The 26,916-nt window shown below is 36.5% G+C and overlaps 1 long non-coding RNA gene across 1 annotated transcript in view; it reads right to left on the bottom strand.

The window, feature by feature from the left end:
* Window positions 1-24,680, bottom strand: part of LOC127206902 (uncharacterized) — a 49,078-nt gene extending 24,398 nt beyond the window's left edge. The window contains exons 1-2 of the long non-coding RNA XR_007832898.1: window positions 24,579-24,680; window positions 8,620-8,687 (exon numbers count right to left, since the gene is read on the bottom strand). This is a non-coding gene — a long non-coding RNA (uncharacterized LOC127206902). The remainder of the gene's footprint in view (window positions 1-8,619; window positions 8,688-24,578) is intronic.
* Between the last annotated feature and the right edge of the window lie 2,236 nt (window positions 24,681-26,916).

Here is a 26,916-nt window from a genome sequence, read left to right as displayed (position 1 = left end):
AATGAAAAATCAGCATGTAGTGAACCGAAAACATTTCCTAGCAAAGCATAAGCACTCACTGGATGTCAGCCATTACTGTGATGAAAATTTTATATTGGATGTAATTAGTTGATCTAATCTAGCAGGAGCAGTGGAAAGCACTGCATCTAAATTGAGAGAGTAGTGTTACAAGGGTTGATCCATATGATATACAAATTTTGCCTGTGAGAAGGAAATTTTCCTTAACGTGCTTCGAGTATAGGAAAGTTGTATAATTATAGTTGTTTAACAAAGTCATTTAATACATTTTCACTCAAGAAGTTTTCTGGATTTCTCAAATTACTCAACTGTCTTACATAATAGTAACTTTAAATAGCAAGATTATCAACATGGGCACATTTTTAACCTATTGCTAATATTATTATGTACATCACAGCCAAATCAAAAGGGGCTCATTTGTTAAACATTCTGTCTTGGACAAAATCCATAATTATCAGAAACCTACTTTATAAGAGACTGAAAAAATACTATATTTTATCATTATAAATAAAATTAATAATACCATTGGGTGGTGGTAGCACATGCCTTTAATCCCAGCACTTCGAAGGCGAAGGCAGGTAGATATCTGTAAATTCAAGTCCAGACTGGTCTACAGAAAGAGTTCCAGAACAGCCATGGCTATAAGGAGAAACTCTGTCTTGAAAAACCATAGATAGATAGATAGATAGATAGATAGATAGATGAGATTTTTTTTTAAAAACCTTAGGTCAAACTACATATGTGTATTTTTTTCTTTTTGGTTTTTGGAAACAGAGTTTCTGTGTGTTGGCCTCAGCTGTTCTGGACTTGCTTTGTAGGCCAGGCTGGACTTGAACTCACAGAGATCCACCTGCCTCTGCCTCTGCCTCCTAAGTGCTGGGATTAAAGGTGTGTGCCACCACGCCCAGCTCAAACTACATATGTGAAATGGCTAAAGATGCTATCTGCTTGCACCCGACCATGCAACCTACTCCTCTCATACTTTTGTCCCCATCCATCCGGGAATTGAAACTCATAGGAAATGAAAGTGTTCTCTTTTTGTATTGACTAACTGATTGATTTAGTTAGAAACAGAAAATGGTGCTGCAGAAATATTATCTGGCTAACGTCACAACCACAGGCTGGAGGTAAAAGTGCTTGTGCAACACATCAAGAAGAAGAGGCTCCAATGTACCGCATCACAAGAGTATGAACTCGCTAACGACGGACTATGGCTTACAGGAGAGAAGAGAATCCACGCCAGACAAATACAGATGAACATGTTCTAAATGTGAAGCACTGGCTAGGGGCTAAAGCTGGCGTGTATGTCATGGAACTTTTCAACAAAAACGGGCTTCCAGTGGTACCCTAGAGAACAGTGAGCAGACCTCAGATCCGTTCTCAAACGTGTGCCCACACATGGGTGAGCAGGTAAACAGTAGGCTATGAGTACAAAACAAAATAAAACAACAGCAAAGGCAGAGTGCCTTGAAAATGTTGAGAAAGAAAGAAAGAAAGAAATCCCTCTGAATAATGAGAGGAAAAGAATCAGATCGGAAGTACATGAAGACATATTGCTCGCTGTTTCAGTATCTGATGGTGTCTACGGCAGGAAAGTTGCTGTGGCTCTGGCATCTTTTTCATTCAGCCACAAAGGTATCTTAAACTGTGATTTTTAAGGATAAAATATTGGCTGAAAAAGACTTTGGTTGGTATGTCAAAAACATATTGTCATTGATGATAGTGCGTACACTATGACCATACCCTAGACGCGTGTGATTTTTTACCCTTTAATCAGTGTCTTCCCCTCCCCACGGTATCACCACCCACTTGTTAGAATTCTTATGATGAAAGAAGAATAATGATGTGTCAACATGGCGAAAAAGAAAGTCTTGTCCATTATGAGTGAAAATATAACTAATATAGACATTATGAAATTAGGATTTCCTTTAAAAACAACAAAAATAGAACTCTTCTATGACCCAGCTATAACATCAGTGAATATGTCCAATGGACAGGAAGTCTGCAGCAGTATTTACAGCTATACGTACCAACCAAATTAAGCATCCTGTAATTGCTGAATGTCTAAAGAAATACGCTACACACACACAGGGTGCATCATTCAGCCATAAAAGAAAGAAGTCACCTTATTTGCAAAAAGAACATTGATGAACCCAAAGGACATCATATGAGAGAAGTAGGACAGACAGCAGATGAGAGACACTACATGGCCTCAGTCATGTGGAATTTAAAATAGTTGGTTTAGGCCCAGCGTGGTGGAGCACGCCTTCAATTCCAGCACTTGGGAGGTGGGGGCAGGCAGATCGATGGGAGTTCGAGGCCAGCCTGGTCTACGAAGTGAGTCCAGGATGTCCAAGGCTACATAGAGAAACCCTGTCTCAAAGAAAACAAAAAATAAAATAAAACAGTTGCTTTTACATACCTGGATGGTACATTATGGCCCCCAAAGACCTTACGGGGTTGATAGAGTTGGTGGTTGGGGAGAGGTTGGTCAAAAGGCATGTAATTATTTATAGACCAAGTATAAGCTCAAAAGACGCCTTGATTGTTCAGCATGATGATTACAATTAATGGCAATATAAGGAATCCTTGAGAAATGCCAGCAGAGTCCCCATCAAAAAAAATCATATGCTAATTGGCTGGATTTAGCAATCCTAAGCCAACTGCTTCAAGACACCACATTTCACGTGCCAACTACAGACAATTAAATCTGTCAATTCAGAAAGCAGCAATGATGTGAAATTTAAAGATGGTTAGCTAATAAGCATGGCTACCTGAAGCATTCTGTGCTAATCATTTCTGATTATAAATCTACAAAATTTGAATGACATAGAGCTGCTTGCGGTATCGTGTAAGAAGGCAGAGAGTATCTCATTTTTTTTTTAACTAGCATTAAAGCTAAGGCTTTGTGCATACCAGGAAAGAGCCCAGTCACTGAACCCTATCTCTAGTTTTTCTCTTATGTCTTTTATTCTAAGATGAAGTCATGATAAGCCACACAGGCCTTAAATTTACAAGTCTCCTGCTTCACCCTCCCAAATAGAATAGCTCAGATTATAGGCCTAGACCACCAAGCCTAACTCTGTATTTCACTTGTACACTATCTTAGTCATAAAGTCAAATACATGAGTCTAATTCTCTCCTGATTGAATCTAGTTAATGCAGTTATGATGACATACATGAAAAGGAAGCGAACAGAAACTAAAATGTTGACATGTGAAGAGGAACTATGAAGGAGGCTGAAAGGTCAGGTGTGTCATGACTCTTTAGAGCTGGTCTAACATTTTCTTGTTTTTTGTTTTTCAAGACAGAGTTTCTCTGTGTAGCCTTGGCTGTCCTGGACTCGCTTTGTAGACCAGGCTGGCCTCGAACTCATGGAGACTGGCCTGCCTCTGCCTCCTGAGTGCTGGGACTAAAGGTGTGTGCCACCACTGCTGCCCTGCCTGTTTTGATTCTGACTTTTTAGCAGATCAAGTTTCCCAATGTACCATCCATGGGACGACAACTAACCAGCTGCTGGAGGTAATCTGCTATTGCTCTCCAGGAGATCTTCTAAAGGAACATATTGTAACAACATTACATTAAATTCTATTTACCCATTGGTTTAGAGCTGCCTTTAGCCAAAGTGTCCGTGAGAAGCAATTATGGTGTGTCCTTCAGTCTATTAACTTGATTTTACCTGGGAACAGATTTTGATCTAAGTATATTTTGAGTAATGATGATTGGGGGTGGGGGTTGAGACAAGGTTTCTCTGTGTAGCCTTGGCTGTCCTGGACTCACTCTGTAGACTAGGCTGGCCTTGAACTCACAAAGATCCACCTGCCTCTGCTTCCCAAGTGCTGAGATTAAAGGCGTGTGCCGCCACTGGCCATCACTGATGAATTCTTAAAAGAGACCTGTTTGGGGATTTGGAGGTGGCTCAGGTAACATGTAAATTGCATGTCTTCAAAGAATTGATAACCTGAATTTCATTCCCACACCAAGTGAAAAACACAGGCATGGTGGTACATTACTAGGTAGGGGGCTCACCAGCCAGCTAGTCAGCATCCTTGTCAGGTAAGGGCCAGGCTAATAAGAGATCCTGACTCATAAAACAAGATAGAGACCTCTGAAGGAACAATACTCAGTGTTGCCCTCTCTCCTACATACCAACACCCACACATGTATGCACACACACACACACACAGGCACACACATATGAGTGGGAATATATGTATTTTTTGTTTGTTTGTTTGTTTATAACAAGGTCTTATTGTGCAGCCCAGAATGTCTGTGAATTTTTATTCTCCTGAGCCAGCTACCCAAATACTGGGATAATAGTTATATGCTACCATGCTGAGCTTTAAGAAAGATTTTTAAATTAGTATATTTGTCACGCATGGTTCTTGACAAATATTAAAGAAAATTTCTTTTTTAACTGAAGTTAAATTTTTTTCTTATATCTGAGCTGAGCATGGTGGTTCACTACTCCTCAAAGCCAGGTTTGAATGCTCCAAATGCCTGCCTATATGTGACAGCTGCTTTTTTCTTCTTGGTATTTTTCATGCGATGTGGTGACAAATCACTTCTTAAAAGACTTGGGAGGTAGAGGCAGGTGGATCTTTGTGAGTTTGAGCCTGGTGTACAAAGCAAGTCAAGGACAGCCAGGGCTACACAGAGTAACCCTGTTTCAGAGGGGGAAAAAAACTTTTCTCTAAAATGAAGTTCATTTATTTTCTAGAATCGCATGGATTTAAAAATTATGCCAAGGAAATGTTCTTGAAAACTAATATATATGTAAAGAAAAACAGTTATGTTCCAATGATCTACTCAAAGTAGCATGGCAGAAATAAGGAATGAAACAACAAAAACTAATACTGGAGTGCAGCGGTAGCTGGTTTTTGGAATCCCTCCCAGAATAAATGAAATGTGAAATTTAGGCCTGAGTAATTTTTGAGTTTTGTTGGATTTCAACCCAAAATTCAACAAGACTAGAAAGGACATTTCATGAGCTGTATGCCTGTTTTAGATGAATTGATGCCACTTGTTTTACTCATTAGACCTAAGTTCAAATACCTGTATATAGATGACTTTGGCCATATCAAAGATGGAGCAGTAGGGACCTAGACAGATGGCTTAAGGGTTAAGCGCACTTGTTGCTTCAGCAGAGGACCTGGATTCCATTTCCAGAGCCCACAGCTTGGGTCAGAAGCATGTGTAGTTCATGTTTCAGTGGATGCAATGCTGTCTTCGGAGCTTGCTCGGCACCAGGCATGCGCATGTTCAACATACATGCAGGCAAAATACTCATACACACTTGAAAAGTCCAAAAGGGGGAGGGGGTGGGATACCAGATGATACTAATAATAGAATAGAATAGGGAAAAAATGTTCTGATTGAAAAGAAATAGGTCTTTCCAAACAACCACTATGAATGTGGACCAAAAGCTAGGGCTTAACAGTACTACCTGCAGGCTAGCTGAGTCATAGCTTTACTTTTCTTTACATCCAAGGTCTGTCTTTCATTGGAGGAAGGTTTTTGATCCACCACATAAAAGGCTGCAAATATTTGTGTTTGGTCTTTCTTTATGAGATATGCATAATAGTCTGAGAAAGTAAAGAGCATTTAGCTGCAGCAGGAACTTCCTATAAAAAAAAACAGTGAAGAGCTCTGCCCCCTTTATAAACATGCCCTTTGTTTCTTTATAGGTTCTAGAAATCTCTCAAATGTTTAAAGTGGAAACTTGCTTACTTGAACAGAAACACATGTGTTGCATGTGTCTTTACTGACCAGTAGAAATATAAACAACACCTTTAAACATATGAGTAGGAATCTAAAAGCACCTGAAAATGAGGGTCTGAAGTAGGAAAAATTGGATAATTTTTGAAAGATATGAAGATGGCACAGCCAAGAAAGCTGGCATAACTATGACAGACATTTATGAATTGTAGATAGGCAGGTGTGTGGCTCTCGTACAGCATTTTCCTAGCATTTGTGGGGCCCTGAGTTCAACACCCAGCATCAAAACAGATACATACATAAATAAATAGAGTAAAATTATATTTTATTGTATTCACCATAGTATATCATATTTTAAAAGAAAATATTTGGTCAAAATTGATGTAGTTGATAAGAGACATCTAACCTGCTTTGACAGAAAGATTAATTAAGGCCAAATAGAAAATAAAACAATAATAAAATATGTATCTTCATATTCCAAGACCAAGATTGGTTAAAGATGCTATTTATCTCCAATATAACATTAAGCATAGGGGAATTAACAAATTCTAGTGTTCAAGTTAACAATGGTCAAATGGAACCTAGAATTCAAACAGCTTGGCTGCTATGGCTTTGTAATAATTTTTTAACTAAATTTAGTCGATATGGTCATGATAAACTAATGAAGGTATGTGAAACAACTGTCTTTAATTTGTGGGAAAATTCAAATTAGATAAAAGTAAAATGTGAAATATACCTAGGAAATATTTAGAAATGTATTAGAACATTGATGTTTTTACCATTTTATGTCAGAAAAAAATTTTGAGCAAGACCATTAAACTCGGCAATAGGTCTAATTAGATCCCTCTCAGAATGTAATCTAGTCAGAGATGTTGCTCCTCTTTCTCTCTTATCAGTCACGTTTTAGAATATGCAGAGGGACTGTGTAAACTAAGCATTCCAAAATGCTTAAAGTTAGAAGACCAAAACTGTGATGGTGCCGTTACTAGTTAGAAAGGTATGCATATGGTGGGCTTGGTTTTGCTTGTTTGTTTGTTTGTTTCTGTTTGTTTGTCTCATCTTTAGGTCCAAGCATTTTAATCAGATATTCCAGACTCTCAAAGCTGGAATGGACTTGGAAAATCTTGCAGTATAATCTGCCCGGTTTACAGACTTAGAACATAGGAGCCAAAGGAGTTAGTGGATTATGGTACCTTCCATAACAGTGGCAGTGAGCTAACAACAGGCATCAGGTCTCCTGGGTCTCAGCTCTGGGCTATTTCACTAGGGCCAAAACTAAACCACTATTGATTAACTGATGGAATGCAAGGCTATTGCTACTTCTAGCTACATGTTTCATCTCCATGAGGATGATTTTGCAAACCTATTTATTGCTGGAATTAAAGATTATTTGCACTTTAAACTTGATTGTTAGAAATAAAAATAATTACAAAGGCACCCAGTAGTAACACACAAGCGCACACACACGCACACACACACCTTTTATCCATGCTGCATAAGTCATATGAGATAAAACAACTAAAGAGGCGGCAGTTTAAACTTGGATCTTTAGGTGCAGTTCTTCCAGTTGGAATGATATCATACAATCCTCCACAGCATCAGACTTTGATAGATACACACATTGGGAAGCCAAAGCCAGTTATTTTCTATTTTTAAAAGGCTCTTTTGTTATAGATTCTTCCCTACATATCATTGTGAAGCAAAATTGGAGTCTTTTAAGAAGTGATTTGGCACCACATCACATAGAAAATAACAGGAAGAAAAAGGCAGCTGTCACATATATGTAGGCATTTGGAGCGTTCAAACCTGGTTGTGAGGAGCAGTGAGTCATCTGAAAGTGTGATGTGCAAAGGAAGCTGACACACACCAGGACAGAACAGTGACGAGTTCCCAACCACAGGCAGTAAGACAAAGAACATTTACAGATGGTCTATTTTGAGGTCTAGCAATGTAACTTGGGAATTCTTTTTTTAAAATCGACAGCTTAAAAACAGAAGAAAGGGAACCATCCCACAAAGGTTTGAATTTAAGATAACACAATTTTATTTTCAGTAGTATTATTGTACTTTAATAGAAAAATCATTATTGAATTATTAAAAACCTTTTAAGTTAAGGCAATGAAATCTAACTAAATATTGTGGGAACTATCAGGTGTAGCAAGTAGATGCATAATTATTTTATTTTTCCATAGCACTGTAATGACTGAACACATCTGCCTTTTTGGAAGCATCAATACCCATGAAACTTGTTGTTCTTTGATAGAATAAAGTTCACACTCTTTTCTAAGGATTCCTAAAAATAATGTCCAGAATACTTCAAAATATTGGAGCAGTTAATTTTCCTATATACTTGTCCTTTTATTTACATATAAGGTATCCTCTACTTTCTAATTATAAGAAACTATTACCTCACACCATTTACAGACATATAGTGTAACAGTGATTATGTGGTTGAGAAAACAAAGAATCCTATACAAAGAAAACATTTAGTTCCAATGAATAAACTTACATGTCACGACATTTAAAAATCATCTCTAGATCAACGTGAGATGCATGTATGTATATGGTTTAAATCATTAAATCACTAGAATAAAAATATGGCATGTTCAAAATGAACTCATTTCTAGTCATATGGCTAAATACAATTATAGGGTTAAATCTATTCCCCAATGTCCTGAGGAAATAATTGGAAGATAAAGGTATGCATAATTCCACCTTTATCGGTAATTTATTGGGTTGCCATTCAAGGTTTCTTTTTATTTAGAAGTAAGCTATGCATTTTTTGTAAAATTTTGTCCCCATAATTAATGCATTATTAATATTCTTGATTTTATTGGCAATCCAAGATGTTACTTTAAATATCGTGTTGAAATCTATGCAATACCTGAGTGTTAGACCATCCAAAGTTTTGACAGTTGGTAGCACAAGATGTTGGTGTATCATCATAGGGCCCTGGATGACAAAAAAAATTCCTGTGAATTTGGTAACATTATAAATAGAAAGTGGAATTTTACAGAACTTAACTTAGAAGCATTTAATAGTGTGTTTCTCTGTTAAAATCATAATTTTAAATGATGCATTTGAAAGAGAAGTTCAGAGTGGACACATTTGTCATATTTAAATTACCATTAAGCTAGCCCAACAGTTTTTTTTTAAAGATCTGTGTTTGTAGCATGGCAACATATACTTATAATGGGGTCATTGGGGCATGAACCACGGAGACAGATGTTTCCTATTGCTTGAGGTCTTAGCACTAAAAAGGTAGAGTCTTCATAAGTGCAGCTTTGCTCTGTAGATTGAGGACACCATAGTCCCTGGCCTGCTGAAGCTATTAAGGAGAAAACTTACCAACAAATAGATATGGGAAGATCCAGAGGTAATAAATGTAGCAAAGAAAAATAAAGCAGATAAAGGAAGTGTAAGGAGAAGACTGTAGCTGTCATGAAAAATCTCCAAGGAGGTGGCATTGAAGCAGTGACTTGGGCAAGAAAGGGAGGATGCTGTGACTGCCCTAGGGATGGTCCTAGATTGGTGGTAACAGTTCTGGGACAAGAATGACTTAGCTGGTTCAAGGTAGGTAGAGAGTTAGCATCATCAGAGTGGAAGGATTAGACCTGGTCAAAGAGCAACCCAGATGCTTACAGGGTCAGAAACAAACTTGAGTTCTTTTTACAAGGAGTAAATTATTACTTAGTAATAAGTAAATCTACTGCTAAATAAACTGAATGCGCATGTTGACTCGTATATATCTTTCCAGGTCAAGTGAATGTTGAAAGTAAGATGAAATCATAATATAGTTTTCATAGTTTTACATTCACACTACATTAAAATTTACTGAACTTCAAATATGTCAGATTTGTGTTTTGTGATGTCTCTAACCCCCTTTGTGATCTGAGAAACTTTTGCTGGTCTTGCTCTCATGACCCATTAATCTACTGTGATGCTTTAATGATCACCTAAGCCATTGCCAAGTGTTTCTATAAGGACAAGGCAAAAGCTCATGTGAACATTCAAGCATATTAAGAAGATTATTTTTAAAAGCAATAAAGTGCCACGGTGGTGCCACACGACTTTAATCTCAGCACTTGGGAGGCAGAGGCAGGTGGATCACTATGAATTCAAGGCCAGCCTGGTCTACAAAGCAAGTCCAGGACAGCCAAGGCTACACAGAGAAACCCTGTCTCAAGAAAAAGAAGGAAGAAAGAAAGAAAGAAAGAAAGAAAGAAAGAAAATTTTTGTGAACCAAAACTTATTTTAATTACCTTGTAATATTGCTCTATAATTAAGAAAAACTTATCACATTTCAAAAATTTCTATATATAATTGTGACCTAATATTGCTATTACTAGAGTCAAGATCTGGTCATAGTAAAGAAATTTATTTAGAAGCCAAAGCTTTCTAAATCTAGAATTGGCATTTTTTCTAAAAATGTTTTTGAAAAAAATTAAAAGCTCTTCAGTCTCAGGCTTTATTGGCACCCACATGGAATTCAGCAGGTTCAAAGTTGAAGTTTATTTTGAATATTTTCCCAACTTTTTAGAAAGCGCCACTAGAAATAGAAACAGCTGAGGAACATTGGGGCTTTTTCTCAATATAATTCTAAAATTTTTCATTTTTTTATTCCAGTAAAAATGACCATGGAAGAATATTTTAAACCCTAGGGTAATTAGGTCATAAAACTAATTAATTACCCTAGTTATCATAAAACTAAATATGGAGCTAATTTTGCTCGATAAATATCCTGCATATATTAACAAAATTATAGTGTATGAGTTGTCATGTAGTTTCTTCATTTTATATAATAGACATTAATATATATAGTACCAAATAATGTAGTAAAGTAAGTTAATATCCAATATAAAGTTTAAAAGTGTTATTACACAAACATCATGGAAATATAAGCTATAGAGATAAAAATGAAAAAAAACAAGTAATTTTGTTCAATAAAATTAAAATGAACTAAATCAGTGCTGGAGCGATGGTTCAGCAGTTAAGAGCACTGACTGCTCTTCCTAAAGACCCAGGTTCAATTCCCAGCACCCACAGGAAGCTCACAACTGTCTGCAACTCCAAGATCTGACACCCTCACACAGACATACATGCAGGCAACACAGAAGTGCACATAAATAAGAGCAAATTATTAAATGAACTAAATCTTAAGAACATAGCAAAGAAACACGGCATGTACACACAGCAAATAAACTTTCTTCATGAAATGTTGCCATTTTTTGAGTCAATATTTTAATATCCATATTAAGTCAATAATTAAGCTAAGGAAAATTAATTTATACCTAATTACATTAAGAGGAAATCAAGCCTTGAAGAAATAAATAAAATAAATTCAACTGATTGTTATAAAGGCTGTTACGTAGTTGCCGAATTATGATTTATGTGAAAGACACAAACTCTAGTGCCTTCTATAATGTTTTAATGAATAAGACGTTAATATTACAACAGTGGGGAAAGAAATAGAACATATTTCGATGATTTGTAAGCTCCATAACTTACTTTCAATATTTAATAGAATTTAAATATATAGAGGATAGATGATTGATATCTATGATAAATGACAATCAAGCCAATGATTGATAGGTGGTACACAGATAATAGATAGATGGTTGATAGATAGACAGACAGACAGACAGATAGATAGATAGATAGAAAGACAGACAGACGGACGGACGGACGGACAGACAGACAGACAGACAGACAGACAGACAGATAGATAGATGGATAGATAGATAGATAGACAGACAGACAGACAGATAGATAGATGGATAGACAGATAGACAGACAGACAGACAGATAGATAGATAGATGGATAGACAGATAGACAGACAGATAGATAGACAGATAGATAGATAGATAGACAGACAGACAGACACATAGATAGATAGATAGATAGATAGATAGATAGATGGATGGATAGATAGATAGATAGACAGACAGACAGACAGATAGATAGATAGACAGACAGACAGACAGACAGACAGACAGATAGATGGATAGACAGATAGACAGACAGATAGATAGATAGATAGATAGATAGATAGATAGATAGATAGAAAATAGATTGAGTGAGTGAGTGAGTGAATATTGGTGATATATAGATGATAGATATATAGATAATCCACAGAAAGTGGATTAATCACAGCTCCTTCAAATCAACTAATTATTACCTAATTTGAAACAAATGTTTAAGAGAAAAATTTTTATTGTTTTTACAAGCAAATTAACCATGATTCGTGACTAGACAGAGGCAAATCAAAACCAGAATGAGATATTATGTTGCACCCTCTATATGGGCAAAAAATTACAAAGTTTGACAATACCCAGTTTTGGAAACTCTATGATGCAATAAATATCTCATTTACTGTTGGTGAGAATTTAAATTAGGTCATCACCATGGATTGCTTGGAAATACACCTTATAAATCTTTTCACACACACACAAAAAAATCATGCTGGTATATGAAGAGATATGTAAGAGTGTGCCTCCCTACATAAAGGGAACTGTTTACAACTTCCTGGTGTGTAAAAGCCAAATGTTGGAGACAACCCTAACATTCCTCAGCAGGAGAAACCGTAGGTGCATTCTGATATACTCATGCAGTGCAGTCTGCAGCAGGGTTAAATAACCACACAAGACACTCTAACAGTGAGATGTAGCTCAAAACCGCTACGTGAAAGAGGCAGTCGTCACAGATGACATGATTGCACGTTCACAAAATTTAGAAAGTCATGCCAAGGGTAAGTATGTCCAGATATCTAAAACTTTTTATAGGTTTTACAGGTATGGCTGCATGTGTGAATCAGTGAGGCAAGAACTTAATGCTCAAACAAACCAGGTTCTAGTAAAGGTGTGTTTGTTTACTTAAATAGGATTTTTATTTGCTGGGCGGTGGTGACACACACTTTTAATTCCAGCACTCTGGGAGCAAAGGCAGGGACATTGTTGAGTTCAAGACCAGCCTGGTGTACAGAGAGAGTTCTAGGGCAGCCATCAGTACACACAGAGAAACTCTGTCCAGAAAAAAAAAGGCCAAGTCACATATAAAAGCAAACCTATCAGAATTACACTTGACTTCTTAACAGAGACTATAAAAGCCAGAAGGCTCTTGACAGATGTCATGCAGACACTAAGAGACCGTGGATGGCAATCCAGACTACTATACCCAGCAAACTTTTCAATCGCCATAGATGGAGAAAACAAGATATCCCACAACAAAAACCAAGTCTACACAGTGCCTAGCCACAAATCCAGCCCTACAGAAGATACTAGAAGGAAAACTCCAACCCAAGGAGGTTAACTTTACACAGGAAAACAAAGGAAATAACCCCACATCCACAAAACCAAAAGAAAGGAAACATGCACACACTCTACCACCACCAATATCAAAAAACAGGAACCAATAGCCACTGGTCATTAATATCTCTCAACATTAATGGTCTCAACTCCCCAATAAAAAGACCTGACAAAATGGATGCGAAAACAGGACCCATCATTCTGCTGCATACAAGAAACACACCTCAGAAATAAAGATAAACATTACCTCAGAGTAAAGGGCTGGAAAAAAGTATTCCAAGCAAATGGACCTAAGAAGCAAGCTGGAGTAGCCATTCTAGTGTCTGACAAAATAGACTTTCAACCAAAACTAATCAAAAGAGATGGGGAAGGACACTTCATACTCATCAAAGGTGAATTCAACCAAGATGACTTCACAATTCTAAACATCTACACTCCCAATACAAGGGCACCCACATTTGTAAAAGAAATACTAACGAAGCTTAAACCACACATTGGTCCCCACACATTAATAGTGGGAGACTTCAACACCCCACATTCACCAAAGGATAGGTCAATGAAGCAGAAACTAAATCGAGAAATAATGACACTAGCCAATGTCATGAATCAAACGGACCTAACAGATATCTACAGAACATTCCACCCAAACACAAAAAAAATACACCTTCTCAGCACCTCATGAAAAAAAAATTTTAAAGGATATTTATGATAGATACAATCTGCAAGTGAGATACAAAGCTTAGACAGTAAACTTTGTAAAACACTGGCATAGTGTGACTACCTAGAATTGTATATTTTGAATTGTTGATTCAAAGCATGGAAGCACAATGTATTGGAAGATTATGGGGAATTGAGAGTAATGGTTTTGACTCCCATAGTAGCAAATCAATTTGAATTTTTTTCTTCCTTTTACAGCCAAAATATTACAATATTCATGGAATATGACAAGTATTAGGTTTTTTCTTTTTGGTTTTTGGTTTTGGAGTTGGTGGTGGTGGTGGTGGTGGTGGTGGTGGTGGTGGTTGTTTGGTGGTTTGTTTTGTTTTTGTTTTTTGTTTGTTGGGGTTTGGTTTGATTTGGTTTGGTTTGGTTTTGGTTTTGGTTTTTTCAAGACAGGGTTTCTCTGTGTAGCCTTGGCTGTCCTGGATTCATTTTGTGGACCAGTCTGACCTCGAACTCACAGAGATTCACCTGCCTCTGCCTCCCAGAGGTTGGTATTACAGGCATACACCACCACACCCAGCCACAAAGTATTGTTATATGACTAAATTGTGTACTTGGAATTTAATGAGTATGATTTACTTGTCTGAATTCTAGCCATCTAACTTTGACTTTAAAGTCTATACCATACTTTTTTCTGAGTCTTCTAGAAAACTAATGATGGAATTTTAGGTTACCAATGATGAAAAAACTTTTGAGTCTAACCAACCAATGTCTGATTACCTTTCTGACTTAAGACCCACTCCACAAAATAGAACCAATATCCAACCAATGCTTGGATGATGAAGAACCAGAAATTAGATATCCCAAAGACCTGGGGTAAAACCAAATACTGTTTATTTTTAAGTAGAAATTAAATTACTCCTAACAATATTCTGCTATGTTCAGATCAGTGCTTTATCCTGCCAGCATCAGAGAAGCTTCCTCCTGCATCAGATGGGAACAAATACAGACCCACAGCCAGACATTATGGAGAGAAAGAGAGAGAGAGAGAGAGAGAGAGAGAGAGAGAGAGAGAGAGAGAGAGTCCTTGGAACACACAGCTCGAAATGGGATGTCTCCATCAAATCCCTGCCCTCAGAGCTCAGGGAACTCTGCAGAAGAGGAGGCAGAAACAGTATAAGAGACAAGGAGACAAAGGACGCCAGGAGAACAAGGTCCACTAAATTAACTGAGCAAGCCTCATATGAACTCATTAGATGCTCTGTAAATATATTGTAGCTTTCAGTTTAGTATTTTTATAGGACTCCTGAATGTGTGCGCAAGTGGGCCTCTGATTCTTGTGCCTTTACTTGGGGCTCTTTTCCTTCTGTTATTTTGCCTTGTCCAACCTCGGTGTGATTGTGTCTGTTTAATCTTATTATATTTTAATTTGTTTTAAAATGGCAAAAAAAAAAAAAAAAAAAAAAACAGAAAAACTCTTGAGTTAATGGATGCTTTCATATCTGTGTGTGTGTGTGTGTGTGTGTCCTATTGTATGCATATCTGTCTGTGTGTGCATTTGCATGCATGAGTTTCTACCTCTGAGTCCAGTGAAAGCATAAAAGTTGTAATTTGCATTAATAGAAAGTTTCTCATCCTTTTAAATTATAGGGATCCATAAAAGGGAACTGTGCTTCTGAATAACAATGCTACTTACTCGGAGCCAAGGCTTTAAAAAAAAAAAAAAGTCTTGCATGTGTCTTTGGAAAACATTTGGCATTTCAGTGTGAATGCTTAGAGTTTAGTTGTTTTTTAAAAAGATAAGTCCTCAATCTAAACACGATCCTTCTAGTGTGATGACTAAGATAGCCCAGCTTCTAAAATGTCTATTCAGAAATCATCCTGAGAGACTGGAAAACGTCAACAGTTTAGACTCTGTGACACCACCACTTACAAGTGCAGCCATTATCTTGAGCGGTTGAGTTCAATCCCTTGAACAAGACAGTAAATCTATTTGCTTCTCACAACCTAATAGACACTTCTTGGAGCACTTCAAGGCACCCAGCCTTGACTTGATTTTATATAAGACTTTTTACTCAGTCCTTAACAGTTACTGCTAGTTTAGGTGAGGTGTCCTGATTAGCACTACCCTCTTTAATTTTGTTCCTTTTGTTTCTAATTTCATCAACTTCTAAGCAAGTCTCCAAAGTTTCCATTTACCTTGCTACTTGTAGCAAGTGCGGTGCTCTGGATTTCCTGGAACGTTCAGTTCATAGGTCTTAAGACATTTCACCAAACTATGACACATAGAAAAGCTTTTCTAGAACTACCTGAAGTGAGTTGTTCCCAGCATGACTCTTATCAAAAATAATAGGTAACATTTGTTTGTACGTAACATTGTGGATTACAAAACTGACTTGGATAGGATTTCACGTTGTAGGCAGTTAGTTACTTAGTCACTGGAGCTACAACCAACCACGAGCACTGCGAGCACTGGAGATGCTTCACAGAGAGCAGTGAGGGAGTCCAGCAAAGAGAGCAGTAAGGGAGTCCCGCATAGAGAGCAGTCAAAGGGTGCTGAACCTTATGATTTACCATCCACTTTATGCTGTCCCAAAAATCTCTCTATGCAATGAATTGCACATTGCAGCAATTATGGTATTATTCAAAATGTACAGCAAGAATACCCTATGAGCATATACAGGGGGAGGTAATCCCTCTCAGGAACAGTCATAGGGGAGGGGAATAAGGGAAAAACGGGAGGGAGGGAAGAATGGGAGGATACAAGGGATGGGATAACCATTGAGATGTAATAAGAATAAATTAATTTTTAAAAAAGTACAGCAAATTTTATAGGTGTAATTTGGTGATAAATATATTTAATAGACTGTATTCAATCTATAGGAGTATTCTGTTAGAGGCTCTTATAAGTATTTGTTGCCTTTGCTAAATCTAGAAGAAAAATAATTTTATCAGCACAGTGTTTTTCTGAACAAGGATGCGTGGGAAATTCATTTACCACTGTACAGTATGGGGCTATCTTGAGAAAGTGAGATGGTTTTGCAAATTGAGAAATTAGTTATTTTTGCACTCAAAAAGTACTTGACTTGAAATTTCATTAAATTGCTTACTTTTTATGGGTAATTTTTTAAGGGCCTTTTGCACAGTTTAATCAAATCAGCTTTTTAGAAATTGCTGTCATTTTGTCTTTTTAAAGTAATATTGGTGCCGGATTATCTTATTGTTTCCTGGTATGTGCTACCTGGAATGAAGAAAACTATGTTGCACAGTATTGCATTGTTTTACTCAGCATATGTGCCAGCATTTATGGTCTTAGGATACATTATTATAAAAACTACAAAGTAAAAGCAAGCAGAAATCTTTTGAATTCAAGAAACACTAATGAATATTAAATTTTAAAAGAGCATGATTTTCTCTATACTTTATGATGATAAAGTTAATCATAAATACAGCCTTTGATAACGAGCACTGCAAATAAATCCAGAAAGTTTAAGAAGTAAATGACAAAAAACAATGGCAACAAGTCACTTTAGTTTTGATTTTTAGCTTCACCAGTACAGTCCAGGGCAGTCCATTGTTTACAGATTAAAATGCAGTCACTATTAAAGAATAAGGGTAAAATATGAACTATGGCACACACTTCACCCATTATGCTCTGAGTGTACACTGTATATATTCAAATATAATGGGCATCACTCTTTGTCCTCCTCAAAATTACTGTATTTCTGAATTATATAAATATCTGGGCTCAGAGTGAATGCCACTATGATATTTCTTCATGAATAAATGGTTAGCGCTAAGACTTTCAAGCAAACGGGAATCTAAATTACAAAAACATAAATATATTTTTATAATTTGTCAATTATATCAACTCAAAAGATACATTTGGTGAGAGTCAAACATGGAGCATTGTGATAAATCAAGATTTTATTTAGACATGACTCTGTGTGTGTGTGTGTGCGTATGTATGTGCGTGTGTGTGTGTGTGTGTGTCAGAGTCTGTTTCTGTACATATAAATACATATTCTGAATTTATAAAATAATGCCTTGGCTTTAAGTTTAATAAATCTACAAAACTGTACACATGTAAAGGACATTGAGAGTTAGCATTCTTTTTAGAGTTTTTATTAAATACTTGATCAGTGTTTAAAAGCTCAACAACTCACAAATAAGAGCCATGTAATCCTATGCCTATTAAACATTTTTTTGCTGTTAAACTAAATTTACATTCTCCCACATGTGATTTTTTTTTTTAATGCTTGATTTACTTTCTTTCATCTCCACTGCTAAGCTCTTTGCTTTTGTAGACAACCTTGCTCTATTGTCCAGAAAGGCAGTAAGTAATGGAATAAGGTTTTGTCAGGAGCCAACAGTTGGCAAGTTTGCCAGTTTCAACAACAGCTCTGCCAGTTTCAGCCATTGTTTGGCCTCTTGTGGAAAAGCTTCAGCACTTTGGGTCAAAATACTGGGCTCCATTCTCATTTATATGAGCTGAAAGGGTCACTTCTTGGTACTCAGTGAAACCTGAACAGCAAGCTCATTGCAGAAAGCATCTTTACTAAGTTATTTCTCCTCACAAACAATGCAGGGATTAATATTAGATTAACCTGGGAATAATAAAATATTAATTGGTTCCTGAACATTTTCTCTTTAGAGAAAAGGCAGCTATTCTAACATATTCAGAATTAAAGTTCCAGTATCTAAAACCATGAAGTGAAGTCAGGGTACAGTTTCCTGTGATGTAGAATCCAGAATATGAAATCTAACCGTTTAATTATTTATTAAACAACTTTAAGTCCCATGACATACTGACACTTCTAGACAAGTTTTTAGAATATTAGTGAGATACCTTTGTACATGTCGAGGAACATTTTAAAGGAAAAGGCAAAATTCAAAAAATTTATAGCAATTATATAAATTACAATAGACTATTTGCTGCAGGACACTTAATCCTATAGGAAAATCCCATTTAAAAGTAATTAGAAATACCTACTACAAGGCAGTCTAAAAATCCAAATAACCAAGATTACCTTTAATTACATAATTGAGTTCATTGCATCATTCTCAATGTCCTTTGTATTTTAAGCTTCTGTGGATGTTATGGTACTCACAGCTAAAACTTCCTTGCACTCATGACAGTTAGTATTTACTTATTTTAGACAGCTTCTCGCCCTCAACCCATGCTATCCTAGAACTTATCAGCTAGCCCAACATGCCATCTAAGCTGATGAATCCTCCTGCCCCAGCTTTGTACATGCTAGCATTACACATACAAGCCATCATATCTTGCTGTCTTCTAAGTTAATGCCGAAATGACAACTAAGATTTTGCTCTGCTACGTGTTATATAAAGGCAGCAAGATAATCCCTTTGAATACTGCATTTGTAAACTCCCCTTGTTCATCATGCCCCGTCATCTAAGTAAGCTGTACTCTCACTGTCTGAATGCTGGTTTTAAGAATAAACCTTTGGCTATTTGTATTTGGCATGTAACACTTATATAATTCCTGATTGTTTCATGGTTCTTCTTGCTATAGGTAGTTTATTGTATATATGTGTAATAATATAAGTGTATATGTAAAAACTACTTAATAAAAAATTAAATTTAAAAAAAAAAGAAAAAGAAAAAGCCTTTGGGGCTGGAGAGATGGCTCAGAGGTCCTGAGTTCAATTCCCAGCAACCACAACCATCTGTAATGAGATCTGGTGTCTTCTTGTGTCAGGCAGGCGCACATGCAGGCAGACTACTGGATAAATAAGAAATAAATCTTTTATATATAAGTCTTTGTACAGGTACACATTACGGGTTTCAGTTATATTTCAAAAAGACCTGATGACTTGCTACATTTATTGAGCATCTGCTTATAGCTAACTATTCTGACAAACATGTCCCATGCATTTTCCCGCATGCCTCACTCTAAGCATTATTGAGCAATGTGATTATCACTTACAGTTTGTCAGTGATGGGGTTCTAGCAAGTGGTAAACTTGAGATTGTCATGTGGATGCTTTAGGACTAAATTCTGCCAGGCTGCATGTGTGTACAGACATAACTGAGTTTCTAAAGCAATTGTACTCAGTTGTTTGCCTTATCCAATAAAGACTATTGGAATGTTCTTACAAAGGTTTTTAAAATATAAGCTTTATTGAAATTAAGTTCTGGAAGGAGCACACATAGGCAGTCTGTTTTACAAAATACTGAGCCTACTATTTCTAATATTAGGTTTCCATATACTAAACTAAGCAAGTGTATCTATTGCCTCACATAATGAAAAATAGCTGCAGAACTATTAATAATAGTTTGTATTGATGAAATTATTTCTTCATAACTTTAACTATCATTTCCTATTATTGAAAAAAAAAAAGGTAACATGTTCCTCCCTGATACTTTGACCAAAGTCTCAATTTTCCCTTCAAATTATACTGAGAAGGTAGACTTGAGTTATATACACAAAGTAACTGCACAATCATTCATCTCAGACAAATTTATACTAGTTTTCATTGTTAAAGTCAACCTTATTTATTCAAGGACACACAAAGGATCTTCCAGGAAACTGAGGTGCCCTAAGGGCAAACAAACCTGTTGCTTATTTAATAATTCAAATGAAACTATGAATAGTTGCTAGTTTTTATGAAAAACACAATTGGACTCAGGTTAAGCTAAGCACACATTGTTTTTTTACAAGTGTGCTCTATACAGGTAGTTTCTGGTAGTTCAACAAAAATGGCATAGTGTTGAGAGGAAGAAGAGTTCTGTGAGAAACAGGTTCCGTCCAAAGACTATAATAAAATAGTTATAACTTCAATGTCATAGGATTATTAAGTAATTGATTATTGATTATATTTTACTTTGGCTTGTGTCGCTTTGGGTGAGTTTAAGGTTTTGTTTTGTTTTGTTATTTGTTTTGTTGTTTGTTTGTTTTGTTTTTGGGGGTTTCAAGACAGGGTTTCTCTGTGTAACAGTTCTGGCTGTCCTGGAACTCATTCTGTAGCCCAGACTGGCCTTGAACTCACAGAGATCCGCCTGCCTCTGCCTCCCAAGTGCTGGGATTAAAGGCATGCACCACCACCGCCCAGCCTGAGTTTACAGTTTTGTCCTTTTAGTTGACTAAAAGGCTGAAAATGTCACATGTTTTAATAAAACCATATATGGATTAAATTCCTTTACTTTCAAAAACTTGAATACACTATTTTGACAATATTAGCAAACAGTATATTAATGTGTCCATGTTACATAATAAAATGTTACATAAAGAAACTAACTAAAGAAAAATGAAAGAAATGTGTTCTATACTAATATACTTTATTGCTGGGTGGTGATGGCAACAACCTTTAATCCCAGTACTCAGGAGGCAGAGGTAGGAGGATCTTTGTGAGTTCGAGGCCAGCCTGGTCTGCAGAGCAAGCCCCAGACAGCCAAGGCTACACAGAGAAACCCTGTCTCGAAAAACCAAGCTTAACTCCTGACTTATTCTGAATTTTAGAATTTACACTGAAGGTGAGTAACATGTACACAACTGCTGAAAGATCAGACATTTCTCTGGGTGCAGTGTTAAAGTCATGTCTATGGATGAACTCTAAACATGCACTTTTTTTCTTGTGTGTGTACACACACACACACACACACACACACACATACACATATATATATATATAAAATCACATGATAGTAATTCTAGCAAACTAGGAAACCCCAATTCAGTTCATATTTAACATGGCCTTAAAATTAAAATTTTTCCCTAAAATAACTTGCTAATTTAAAAACTGAAATAATTTAACAAGTATTGAGAATATTTGACTTAAACCAATTTACTGATAAATATTATAATACTAATTACACAAGAAAAAATAGCCACCTGGATTTATTGAGAAGTTTCTGCTTTCCTGGGGATTACAATAGAATATAAAAATATATTCCTTTTGTCAGATGAATATTATGATATGATTTGACCTAAATTTCACATTTTTTTGCCTTTCCTTAAGTATGGTAACTTCGTATTTATTATTTAACTTTTACAGTTAATTGTATTCTACCTATTGTTCCACTTAATATTCAGCTAGGATCATATATATCCAAAATTACACACAAACTTAAAAGGAACAAAACCATTGAGCTATTTAACATATTGTTTTTTTTTTTTTCTCCAGTTACCTAAAAATTAAAACAGGCAAACTACAGGTCCCTGGAGCTTGTATTAGTCAGAGGTTTGGGTAGGCAGAGAATTTCCATGAGAATCAGTGGGGAGCTAAACGGCTGACATAACTGGTTAGGATGCAGATCTTATGTGTAGCTTTGCAAAGTTACATCTCTACACAACTGCATCAGAATAATTTTGCATGTTAAATGAGATTTTTTAAAAAATATATAGTTCTTTTTTAAAGAAGGAAGATTATATTCAAGAAAAAAAAAGACGTTTAGAGTTCATCCACAGACTGGACTTCCACACTGCGCCTAGAGAAATGTCTGTGCTCATCATGCGTGTACCGTTACTGTCTTCGTGTCGAGTTCTGAATTCAGAATAAGCCAGAGCCATGTTTTACTACAGACTTGACGCCACAGCTTCCACTAACAATACTGTAAGATATAATTTATGTTAATTTTTAGAAGTTTTCCTAAATCCCAAACAAAGACAAGCAGTCAGGCTCCTGGATTACCTCTGTATTCCAAAAAGGTGACGTCATCGTACTTGAAGAGCAGAACTAATTTTACTAGATTCAAAATAATTTATAGAGAATGAAATGCATTTTGTTTAGTGAATGTCTATTTTGATACTTTAAAGGTAATTGTACTAACTTATCTACAAAATTTAAAAACAATTCTGAATGGTTGCTATCAAAATGTGTAAGCAGAGATAAAACTGATAATGTGCTATTGTTTTACTGTCTCCAAACAGGCATCTAAATATATCAAGTTACAAACAGAACATTTGAGGTAAATGTATTTCAGATCGCGTGAGACATGACAGTTATGAATTCTGTGTTTTTATTTGACACATTTAGAACTTGTTTAAGACCATATGCATTGATTTGTTTGATGCTACAAGAAATATCCCTGTAAAGTTAAACCAGCTTTGTTCTTAGACATTGGTTTACTCATTTTTAAAGGCACATTTATTCTAGAATAATATAAATTCTTATTTTAATCTGTTATTAACAGATAATTTCTTTGTGTAATGGCCGTCAATATACATTGCCTGGCATTTTTCTACTATGGTTTTCATAATAAAGATTGTTTTAAATGATGCTATTAATACAGATGAAACTATAAAATAAATTATACAAGACGATTATGTGCTTTGGGAAATTATTTCAAGAAAAATCAAAAAAGTTTGCGGAGTTACTAACTTAAAATATTGAATTAATATAATACCCAATTTAAGGAAATAATATCGCTTAGAATAATACTTTTCAATTTCTGTTACTATATATGACAGTAGGTTATTTAATGTGTTGATCACACTTGCTTCTCCAGTTACCTAACGACATTTGTAACAAGCCCTATCTCAAAAACACCTTGTCCATTTCTATTCCTCAGGGAACTCAGTGATACAATTTTTTTAAAACCCTGAAAACATAAATTAGCTGCAATGCTTTCAAAAATTACAAGTGTGCAAATTAATGTTTCCATTATACTGAAAAACGTGTGTGGAAACTGAGCCAAAAATCCCTGAGGAGTTACTCAGGATGAACTTATTTGCCAAACTAATGGAGACTATGCTCAGAGTACTAGGGCATCTTGCAGTGTATAATTTCATTTAAGGAAGAAAACACAGAATTGAATAGTTATGCTAATAAACACAATTTGAATCCAAAACTGGCGTCTTACAATCCCTTCACGGTAATCTGTGACGCTGCTCTAACAGCCATATGTTAATGAGGCACTAGGTCCTTAAGTTCTCAGGGCAGTCTGTGCCGTGGCAGAGAGCATTACAGATGTTCCCTCTCAGCGTCATCCTTAGAAATGCTTCTTTTAATATCTAGTTTAATGAGCTAATGCACTTGCTTATCGTGTCTCTGTGGATATGTATGACAGACGGCTCCTATCACACTCTTTCCCACAAGTTTGCAGAAGGATAGTTGAAGTGACACAACCCTAAGCTTAAGAGTTTAAAAACCGTAAAGTGATACAGAAATCACTACATTATCTTAACCTTGGGCAATTGTGGAGGATTTGGGGGAGGTTTCCCCCTTATTTGTAAGATACTCATGATCTTAATACAGTGGAAACAGTTCAGGAACACTCCTTCCAAAAAGACCCAAAACAATCACAAACAAACAAATAACAACAACAACAACAAAACAAAACAGACAAAAGGTATTCACACTTATCTGGCAACAAAGACCAGTGAAAATTCCATTGGTCCGTTAGATAGAGATGGAAGTGTCAACAGCAGCAAAAGGCAAACAAAAGTCCAAGCTGTGGCTTTTCGCTTTAATTCTGCTTTGTGTTCAGCCACACAGGAAGAGTCTGGGACCCGCGAGCCTTCTGCCTCCCCGTCCTTACAATACCGACTGCGTGGAAATTTTAAAGATGTTTCCTAGGCTGTCAAGACTTGAGCTGGTAGTAGAACTAACTTCAACCAGCAACTGTCTCCTGATTAAGGCATTAGTTCAGAAGTTTGCCTTTTAGTCTATCCACATTGTTATTAGTTGGTAAGTTTATTTTCTAGGCTATCACTGTAAATACTCTTAGGAGCTTGTAATAGATTTTGTACGAACTGAGTAAGACTCCCTAGCTTCCCTATATGTAAAATACATCAGGCGGTTTCAACGTTATTACAACGCCTCTTGGAAACACTGTCGAACTACCTGAGACTGTGCAAGCTGATTTTTTTTTTTTTTTTTTTTTTTTTTTTTTTTTTGAGTCATACACTTACCAGTCACAGCTCCTAAGGAAATTCTGTGTGTAATAGTCCCAGGATGGAATTCTGAGACGCCGCCCCGAAGAGTTTCCCCAAGGTGTGGAAGAGCCAAAGCCTTGCAATGTGGTCCAGCAGGCAGGGTGAGCTCCGGGAACCGCTGCTGCGGAGAGAGGGCTTGTTCTGAGTGGATGCGGAGTGCAGAGTGTAAGTGATCGGCAGGCAGCAGGAGGGAAACATCACCGCTTCCTGTTACATCACCCCGCCCCGCCTGCAGTTAGTGTTAGGTTACTCTCTTTCTCAAATAGCTTATCCCAGGAAAGGAGCAGCGACTCCCTCCCCACTCTGACAAGAGCAAGAAGCAGCCTGAACCGACAGAGATCCTTAGCTGTATGAACACATTGTTACCAGCGAAAGCTGGCTGCCTTTCACCTGGGCTGAGTTCTGTTAGAACTTGCTGCCTGTGATTTGAAGGCAGTCTGAGTGTAAAACAATCAAAAGGGAGTTAGGAGTGTGGGTGTGGGTGTGTGTTGAATTAGAGTTCGCGAGAACAGCGGGCAGAGTTTTATCTGTCACATCGTTCCTCTTAAATGTGCATGGACTTTTGAGCATCAGAATGACTTTGGACTCAATAATTTGGGGCGCTGACATGTGATCCAGTTCCACAATCAATTTTGCACATGGAGATGAAGAGGCTCTGTGCTGTTCTTTCTAAAAGTCCCTTGGCTGTTCATGACGTAGTATATGTGTATGTATCATAAAGCCATTTTGTGTATTGGGTGTGAAATTTTCGTACAGACTTTTAAAGCTTTGATGTAATTATGTCACTGTATATAATATAAACATTATGTTATATGTGCATCTCAACATAACCTCTTTAAATGTGGTTATGTTTTAACATGAGACTATGAAATAATTTTACATGGTAAGTGAACTTTAATTAAAAAAAACTTTACCTCTAAACATAATTGGATCATAAATATTTTTAAGTATGAGCAGAAAAAAACTGTAGAAAAAACAAGTAGAAATATACTTGTTACTTTTATATATGATAAATTGTGAGATTTGGCAATAATCATAACCCCTGAGCCAGTCGGCACTAAAAGTCACATGATCTTTGCATCAGATTTCTCACATACAAACTGGAAAAGATGGATAACAGCTGGATTTTTTTTAATCGTTTAAACTTTAAATCAGTATATTTTGTAGCATTTACAACATGGTAAGCCACTCTAATGAGCAAGCGACTCACTCTCCTTAGCTACTCTATCTCTCTGAATTGACTCAGTGGCCCAGTCTAATCAGTAAGCTACTACAACTAAGTAGCAAGCTGAGAAGCCCAGCGTCCCGTCCCCGCACCCCCCAAAGATTAATAACGGCAGTAAAGACAGAGCTTTAGGGTCTAAGAACATCATGTTCTGAAAGACTGTGCTCTTTTTTTAACTTTTACTATCTTGATCTGTGGAAGAAATGTATTGCAGAATCTTTACTCCTATACATGTACATAGAATAAGACATATCCATATAAAAATAAGAGACACAATTGACAATCTCAGGCACTGATAACGGCAAAGCTATGTAAGACACCATGGAGCTAAACTGGGAAGTTACTGTGCATAGATTTTAGTTTTGCTTTCTTTCAGGAACTGTTGGATTATATTTTTTTGTTGTTGTTGTGCTGTTTCCTTCAACTCGTGAGATGAAACGTCAACACTGTAAATCACTACTGCCTCCTAAAATAATAACTCATTAATCAGAAAGACAGCAAAGACATTCTTTGGTGAACACTGCGCAGAGAGCCAGGAGAGAAGAATTAGCGAATAATTACGTCCCAGCACAGGTGCTCACACTTGCTCACACTTGCTGATGTGGTGTTTGCCGCTTAAAGTTCAGGGCAAAATAAAAACAAGATCTAACTTCCAAATGGTCACAGCATGTGTCCATGGGTCCCAGTCTAAGCATATCTGACCTTTGAGACGGAGACAGACATGTAGAAAGCTACACACATTCCCAGTAAGTGTTAAAGCATTAATATTTTTTTGATGCACTCATTGGATCTGTTCAAACCTATCAGAGTCTTAGTAAGTAAAGGAATTCTTTCTTTGACATGATGCCTGAAAAGTTGCAACCCAGCGACCATTTTTCTACATGGTAGATAAACAAAGCACTTTTGTAAACAGAGAATTTAATACAAGTTGTAGTGTTTACAAGAAATTATTGCTTGAGCAGATAGGCTTACAGCTGTGGTCCGTGAAGATTCTGGATAATTCTTATCAGTATCATATGTGCATCTTTCTTAGAAAAAAAGTAAACATAATTTCCAATAATAAGGTCATCCAGAGCTATCATTTTATGA

This window comes from Acomys russatus, chromosome 24, assembly GCF_903995435.1.
Source record: "Acomys russatus chromosome 24, mAcoRus1.1, whole genome shotgun sequence".
Classification (NCBI taxonomy): domain Eukaryota; kingdom Metazoa; phylum Chordata; class Mammalia; order Rodentia; family Muridae; genus Acomys; species Acomys russatus.
The sequence above is the reverse complement of the archived record's forward strand: the minus strand, read 5'-3'. Positions and strand labels throughout refer to the sequence as shown.